The sequence below is a fragment of the Onychomys torridus genome, chromosome 10 (assembly GCF_903995425.1).
Source record: "Onychomys torridus chromosome 10, mOncTor1.1, whole genome shotgun sequence".
In the NCBI taxonomy this organism is placed as follows: Eukaryota; Metazoa; Chordata; class Mammalia; order Rodentia; family Cricetidae; genus Onychomys; species Onychomys torridus.
Window position 1 is genome coordinate 48824140 of NC_050452.1, and position 8646 is coordinate 48832785.

Here is an 8646-nt window from a genome sequence, read left to right on the forward strand (position 1 = left end):
AATGTGTTATTGTAAGGTTAATTTTCTACATAAAATTAACTACCTGTGTATCCAGAAAATATAGGTCCTTAATATCAGAGGATGTGACATGATTCTAATCTGGCAAATGATATTTTTATTACAAATGGATTGTTGTAGAAAGTGGTGGCTCTTCTCTACCTGTATTTAGTGGTCATCTCCTACTGCTCAGGTATGATGATAATGTCTGGGAATAATGGATAATTAATTCAGGCTTTTATCCCTCATGATAGAGACTGAAAATAAGCACAGAGATATCAACGTCAGCCTGCACACAGTACCTGAATTTACATGTCATATTTTAACTTAATTCATGTAGCATTTTGGAAAGCACAAACAATAATTGAGTGGAGGGAGAAACAAAAATAAACACTGTTTAGAGCAAATATGTACAACGATCTCTCAATTTATATAGTAACACCAGACATTCACAAAAATAATATGGAGTACTATCTACCCATTATTTTGCAAATCAACTCTTCATATTTAGTTTCTAATGATCCTCTGTCTTAAACTATACATCTTTTGGCTAGATCACTGCTGGTTTTATCCTGCCATTTTTATTCCAGAAAAATTGATTATATTATTTAGGAATAGTGATATATATATATGGCATAAACATTTACAACTATAGCTGAAGATTCCTTCTTCAGTATATTTTTTATTGTGCCCTGCTTTATCATTCTCCTCTCAATACATTTGGAAAAACATGGGAGTGGCAACAAAGGAATTAAATTGCAGGTGTGTGTTTGAATTCAGTCTGCCACCTCAGGAGCCACAAAATAAATACAAAACCCGTCTAACAACTTAACTGGTGTAGATTATCTAGCTGAAGATTTTGTTTATTCATATGTAGATACAAGAAATGAAGCTTCCCTTCCTTTTAAAATTGTGTGTACTACTATTTTTCAAGAGGCAGAAGAAAGCCTCTTGTGTTAAAAATAAGAAACAAAGTAAGATTATATATATAACTTTTATTCTTCTGTCAAACATTCCATCCAAGCACATTTTCCCTCCCTCCATCCCTCCCAGTCTTCTTCTGACCTCTACTCTCCCGTGATCCACTTATACTCCATTTGTCCTAGAAAAAAAAAAAAAAAAAAATGAGCAGGCCTTGCAGGGATGTCCATGGAACATGACCTAACCAGATACAATCAGACTTATCAGACTTGGAACAAACCCTTTTCTCAAGACTGGACAAGGCAAGCCAGTTAGCAGGAAAGGGTCTCAAACATAGGCAAAATTGTCAGTGACATCCTCACTCCAATTGCTGGGAATGCCATACAAGATTACCAACTACATAACCACAATATATATTCAGAGGACCTAGATCAGCCCCATCCAGGGTCCGTGTTTGTTACTTCAGCCTCTTTGAACCCCTAGGAATCTTTCTTAGTTGATTGTGGATACCGTGTTCTCATGGTGTCCTCGACTCCTCTGGCTTCACAATTCTTCCTCTCTGCTTCTGCCTGCTTCCCCTGGATTGGCCTAGTGCTTTCTTGTGGGTCTCTGAATCTACTTCCACTGGCTGCTGGATGATGCCTGTCAGATGACAATTGAGCTAGGCTCCTGTCTATGAGTATAATAAAATCTCCAGTTTATGAGTATGATAAAATCTCAATAAGAATCATTTCAGTGAATTTGTTTTGTTTTGCTAGCTGTGTTTGGTTCTATTCTGAATCTCTGGGCTGTCCTGCCTCTGGTTTCTGGTCATCCAGGCAATGTCAGACAACGGCTTCTCCTCATGATGTGGTCTTCAAGTTGGACCAGTCATTGATTGGCCACTTCCACAAGTTTTGTAACACAATTGCCCCAGCAAGTCTTACAGTATTGCAGACAGGGCAGATTGTAGACCTAAGGTTTTGTGGCTGGGTTGATGTTCTGGTCCCATTGCTATGAGTCTTCCCTAGTCATAGAAGAAGGGCAATTAAGCTCCATATGCCCAATTACTAGGAGACTTTGCTAAGGTCACTTTTGTAGATACCAAGGATTATTCACTGCACAAATTTCCCACCTCGTTCCTCTAAATGTAATCCAATTTGCATCTCTCCCTATACTCTCTTCCTCCATCCCTCCTACATCCTATCTCACCCTCCAATTCCCATTCCCACCTTCCCCTAGTCCTACCTCAAAATCTATTCTGTTTCCCCTTCCCAGGGAAATCCAGGCATCATCCCTTGAGCTCTCATAGTTACTTAGCATTTCTGGATCTGTGGATTATAGAGTTATAATCCTTTACATACAGCTAATGTCCACTTATAAGTGAGTACAAACCAGGTTTATCTTTCTGGGTCTGGGTTATCTCAGGATGATCTTTTCTAGTACCCTCCATGTCATTGCTTTTTAAAGCTATGTTGTAAAATTCCATTATATATATATATAATTTTTAATCTATTTTTTAATCTATTCTTTCATTGAGGGACATGTAGATTGTTTTCATTTCTTGGCTGTTGTGAATAAAGTGGCAATGAACTCAGGTGAGATCGTGTCCATGTTGTAGGATGAAGAGTCCTTTGGGTATATGCTTAAGAGTGGTATAGCTGGGTCTTGAGGCTGATTGATTCCCAATTTTCTCACAAACTGCCTTATTGATTTCCATAGTGGCTGTACTAGTTTGCACTCCCTTGAGCAGTAGAAGAATGTTTCTCTTTGCTTCACATCCTTACTAGCATAAGATGTCACTTGTGTTTTTAATCTTAGCCATTCTGACAGATATAAGATGGAATCTCAAAGTACTTTTGATTTGCATTTCCCTGGTGGTTAAGGATGTTGAACACTTCTTTAAGTGTTTCTCAGCCATTTGAGAGTCCTGTGTTGAGAGAGTTCATGGAATATCTTGTTTTCTCCATCTACAGTAATTGAAAGTTTTGCTGAGTTTAGTAGTCTGGACTTGCATCTGTGGTCTCTTAGAATCTTCAGGATATCTGATGAGGCCCTTCTTGTTTTGAGAGTCTCTGTTGAGAAGTCAAGTGTAATTATAATAGATCTGCCTTTATATATTACTTGGTGTTTTTCCCTTGCAACTTTTAATATTCTTTCTTTGATCTGTGTGTTTCTGTTTTGATTTTTATGTTGCCAGGGGTATTTCTTTTATGGCCCAATCTATCTGGTTCTTTGTAAGTTTCTTGTACTTTTATAGGCATATCCTTCCCTGGGTTAGGAAAAATTTCTTCTGTGATTATGTTAAACATATTTTATGGTCTTTTGGGATTCTTCTTCTATTCTTATTAAACTTGGGATTATTTTTTTCTTAGTGGTCTAGACTTCCTGCACGTTTTGTGGCAAGAATATTTAGATTTAACATTTTCTTTGACTGATGCAACAATTTCTTCTATTGTGTCTTCAGTTCCTGACATTCTCTCTTCCATCTCCAGTATTCTGTTGGTGTTGATTATGTCTGTAGCTCCTGTTTGCTCATCTATATTACCATCTCCAAGATTTGCTCAATTTATGTTTTCTTTACTTCTATTTCCATTTTCAGATATAACAGTTCTATTCATTTCCTTCACCTATTTGTTTTTTTTCTTAGATTTCTTTAATAGATTTATTCATCTCCATTTTGTTTAATTCTCTTTTTTCTCTAATTCTTTATAGAATTTATTAATTTCCTCTGTAAAGACCTCTATAAGCTTGAAATAGTTGATTTTAGGGTCATTTTCTTGTGCTTCAGATGTGCTGGAACAATCAGGGTTTATTGAGGTAGGATAGCTGGGCTCTGGTGAGGACATATTGGCCTGGCTGTGGTTGATAGTGTTCTTATGCTGGTGTTTTGGTATCTAGGTTTGGGGTAATTATAGGTTCAGGTGCTAATTTCTGAATTTGTCTTTGTCACACAGGTATCTTTTCCCTTGGCTTCTGTTTCTTCTGAACTGAGTGACCTGTGGTTCTGGTAGCCAGTGTGTATTCTGTTCAAGCAGGTTGCCTTCACTAGGGTTCTGGTAGCCTGTGTGAACACTGAGGTGCTGTGTCCCAGAGTCGCCTCTGGCAAAACAGGAGACTTCCATGGGAGTTAACTTCATTTGTTTTGTAATGGTCCAGTGAAGTTGGAATTTTTCTTTGGAATGCCAACCAGCTCCCAAATAAAGAAACTTATTGATTATGATATACATATATAGATGTAATAGACTTATTATTTATTATGAATGCTTGGCCTTAGGTTTGTCTCAGTGGATATTTTAACTTAATTTAATCTGTTTTTATTTGTATATGTTTTGCCTTGGGGCTTTCTACCTTTCTTTCATTCTGTATGTCCTACCTTTCTGCTTCTTCTGTGTCTGGCTGGATGTCCCCTGATGTCTCCCTAGAATATATTTTTCTTTCTTCCTGGGAGCCTAAATTACTTCTCCTACTTACTCTCCCTGCCTGGAAGTCCTTCCTGTACCTCCTCCCTCACTATTGGCTGTTCATTTTTTTTTTTTTTTTTTTTTTTTTTTTAAGACTAATCAGGTGCCTTAGGCAGGCAAGGTAAAATAGCAACACATCATTGCAAAATTAAACAATACAACACGTTCACATAAACAAATATTCTGCAACATAAACAAATGCAACATATCTTTACATAGTTAAACAAATATTCTACAACAGTCCAGGATGAAGTGTTCTTATGAAAGAAATTTGCATCAATAAGAGTTGAAATGCTTTTACTGCTTTGGAAAAACAATGACATAAGGAGATCTAATTATATATTTAAACTTATAGATGATTAATTATAGATGAATTATGCAAAGCTACATATAGTTATTAAATGATATAATTTTCTATATGCTCTTGATTACCATTTTCTAAATCTATATTTTTAAATTGATTAAATTAAAATAGGAGTGCTTTTCCTAAGTAAAATAACATGAGACTCAGTGTACATTGACTTAAACATAATTATATATCTCATTAATATTTTTGTCTTTCAAATAAAAGACATTTTCAGAATCTTTGCAATACATGCTGTCTTCTCTTTTACAGATTTCTTATTTTAAATGCACAACAATTGTGAGTATCTTTTCTGTTCCAGACACTGCTCTAAATTCTAAATATAAATTATTATTACTCCTAATGTGCACGCACCTTACCAGGTATATCCTCTTACTGTCAGCAGTTTAGAGTTGCAGAGATTTCTCTATTTTCTTTGCCAGTTTCAAGCACCAGTTATATTCACAACACTATCCATGAAGAAATAGTGAGACAAAAGTACAATATTTGTAGCTTGATCCAACCTATGTACTTGCTATATAATAAAGTCCTTAAAATGTAAGGAAAAGAACAATTTCTCCCTCATCATTGTAGATTTTCTGTTGTTGGGGAGCTGGGAATAAACACAAAAGGGAAATGCTTTTCTTTTCTCCACTTTGATATGGGTCCTTTTACGTCTATTCACCATCCAGTTTATAGATACTTCCAAATTCTTGTTATCCAGGACTGGACCCTGCATGCTGTAATACTGACCTTCCAGGCAAGATGTGCTCACTAATGATATAATGACTCATATGGGAATACTCAAATTCTTTCTTTTTGCACTGGTACCTGCTCTACATGGGAAAAAATCTCCTATAGACTAGTATTACTTCCCATTGTTCTTATTTTGCTGAGTAAATTTATAGTTCCTGTTAGACTCTTGAATTGATTCTACTTAAAAAAAAAAAAAAAACTTTCAACTACCTTCCTCTTGTATGTTCAAGTTATGAAAATGAGCTCAAATATTTTGAAATCTCCATAGTATACAAGAAAAATTGATAATATATAGTATTCTCTACTTGCTTATTTTCCTCCATCCAGAGCAAATAAGATCATCTGGTCACTATCCCCACACAATGTTCATACTTATCACAGTGAGAATGATGCATGTTACGCACTTTGAGCAGTCATTTTGAAATTCCAGTTTTGTTATTTAGCTTAAAATGAATTGGTGTTGCACAAATTATTGATAAGATTCTCTAAAACTGTATCCATTGATCTTTCAAAATTGTATGGGTTTTGATTATAATACAGAAAAAAATCAGTGCCACATTCTTCATATGGAATATGGTGATGATCAGCACTATACTGTGGATAGAGGATGGATGATCTTGTTTTTACATGGCATGTGAGGATAGAGGATGTTTGGTACTTATGAATTTCTGTACTCAACTCTGCTTCAACTCTAATATATTTTTGAAAATGTCATGCTAAATATTTTCAAATGTTAAGAATTTGGGAATCATTTTCTTTGCCCGTTTTCTCTCTGACTCCCTAACACAAAAGTAAAATAAGGTTTGTTTATATTTAACTAATCTTAAATCTGTAAATTTCAATTTTTTAGTCATTCCACAATTTAAGAAAAGACATGATGTGGAATTATATTTTTAACTGTACTAAATGGCCAGTGATATTAGAAAAACTAAGAATTATTATTAATAATAACATTTACTTCAAAGGGTAGTTAGATATGTGAAGATATTGCTTTGTGGTGTATAGTAATGGATACTCTTATAGTAATTGTTATTAGTTTAGTACTACTTATTTGGTGTATATTATCTTGCTACAGAAGTGTGACTGGCCAGTATTTAAAGGTTTTATATTAAATTTCAAATGTCTTAATGAAACCTAAGGTATATTTTTTAATAAAATGTTATTTCCTCCTGTGGTTTTAGAAATAGAAAAATACTCTAAAATAGTGAAAAAATAGATGCTTCATTACATATGTTGGATTATTCTATCACATAAGACATCACAAAAATGCTGTTTATAAATACTGTTTATTTGGATTTTCGAGTAGAATTAAAGTAAGGTATTTTAGGAAAAAATACTGCTTCCAGTGTTCAAAGGGGATGGTGATTAATATAGATTAAAAGACACATAGTTCAAAATATAATTCAAGCAAAATCCCTTTTTATTCACACATGAAGGTCATAAGGTAGAAAGAAATAATGTAATTCATGTAAAATCTAGTGTCAAAAACTTAGTGGATTTTTGAATTCTAAATTTCTGCATTTTATGGTTTAAATAGAAGATTGTATCCAGGTTCACAGGAATATATCATCCTCCTGTAATTGCCCTTTTCAGAAAATGGAAAATGTTGAACAAGAATTCTATCTGATACTGAATATATTTATTCTATTATCATAAATTGTCTGGTATGCATTCAAGAGTTTATCTTCAGTGTACATTTTATAATAATTCAAAGTTCCCATAAATAATTTATGAATTATCTTGGAAATAAAAATAGATGAATCTGAGGGCATGAATTGTCTACTTTTTAAGTACAACTTTGATGGACTGTAATGAATGCAATTTGTTTTATCAGGATGAAACTAGGTCAATAAAACTTGTCAATTATATAATACAGATATGAATTATTTTATTTATTTAAAAGTTAATCTATTGTGGCTATATATGTGTGTTTTTCTTAACACATCAATTGGTATATAAGGCAGAAATCATAATATAGGCAACTTTATTGTTAGCTGTTCACACGTAAGATGTTTTAAATTCTCCTGTTTTATATATCTTATCCTAGACCTTAGGTTATATTTTTATCCCCAGCATTATAGGATGCAATCCTCTGTATCCTCTTTATCCCCCTTTCTTGAGACTAACATTACTATACTCTCTTGAGTATTTAATTGCACATGGTGCACATTATTGTTTCTTTAAGTATGTAAAACTTATTTAAGGACCTCATGTGTCTCAGAGACACTTGAACCCAGCATATAATCAATAAACAGGGTAAACAAATAGTAGTGGTGGGTTTGTGTAATAAAAACATTGTTATTATTCTTTAGAAATGTTCTTTGCTTCAAGTTACCATGGTTGTTAAATTAACCTTGTTCCCTACATAGCTCCATGAAAGAATTAAGGAAGCTTGTCATTTGATTGTACCTGAGAAAACATGCTTAATTCTGGTCAAAGGACTGACTTTGAAGACAAATAAATACTTACAGCCTCACAGGATTCATAAAACAGATGTTATTATACATTTAAGGAGGAAAATGGCATGAATTGTCTGAACTTCTCTTTACATTTGGCAATAAATCTGCAAACTTTACTTGAATTTTGTGTGCAGGGGCCATACTGATCTTCTCTGTATCGTTCCAATTTTAGTATATGTGCTGCTGAAGCGAGCACTTTACTTGAATTTTGTAATAGTCACTATACTGAGAAAAAGTTGTAGCTTTTACTGAAAGACAATTGGAGATAACATTCTTTTTAAAATGCTAAATATTAAAGAACAGTAGCAATAAGAATGTTGAAAGGAATAAATATAAAAGTAAGCAATACAATTGGCTCTTTATATTCTGAAATTACATTATTTAATGTTTTAATCTCATAATTGCCTCTTTACTAAGCGGTGGTAGGTGTCTTTGCTAAGCTAAATAATGATTACCACAAGGTGTTATTTTTTTTCACATTCTCCCCAAATCCGAGGAACTAAGAAAAGTTCCATGATCTTTGCATTATGAGAAAAGCTCTAGATGGCTATATATGGCTATTTTGCCACACTATCTATCCTACACTTGCAAATCAATTGCACTCACTCTGCCATATATAAACTTTATCATGAATAGAAAATATTCCACTCTTTCAGCATCTTCTAAATTCCTCACCACCTTCTAAGTTGATCAGCATTCTAGAAAACATATAATTTGTATCATGATG

The 8646-nt window shown here is 33.8% G+C and overlaps 1 pseudogene; it reads right to left on the reverse strand.

The window, feature by feature from the left end:
- Window positions 1-8017: 8017 nt before the first annotated feature.
- Window positions 8018-8115, reverse strand: LOC118592610 (annotated as a pseudogene).
- Window positions 8116-8646: the final 531 nt, after the last annotated feature.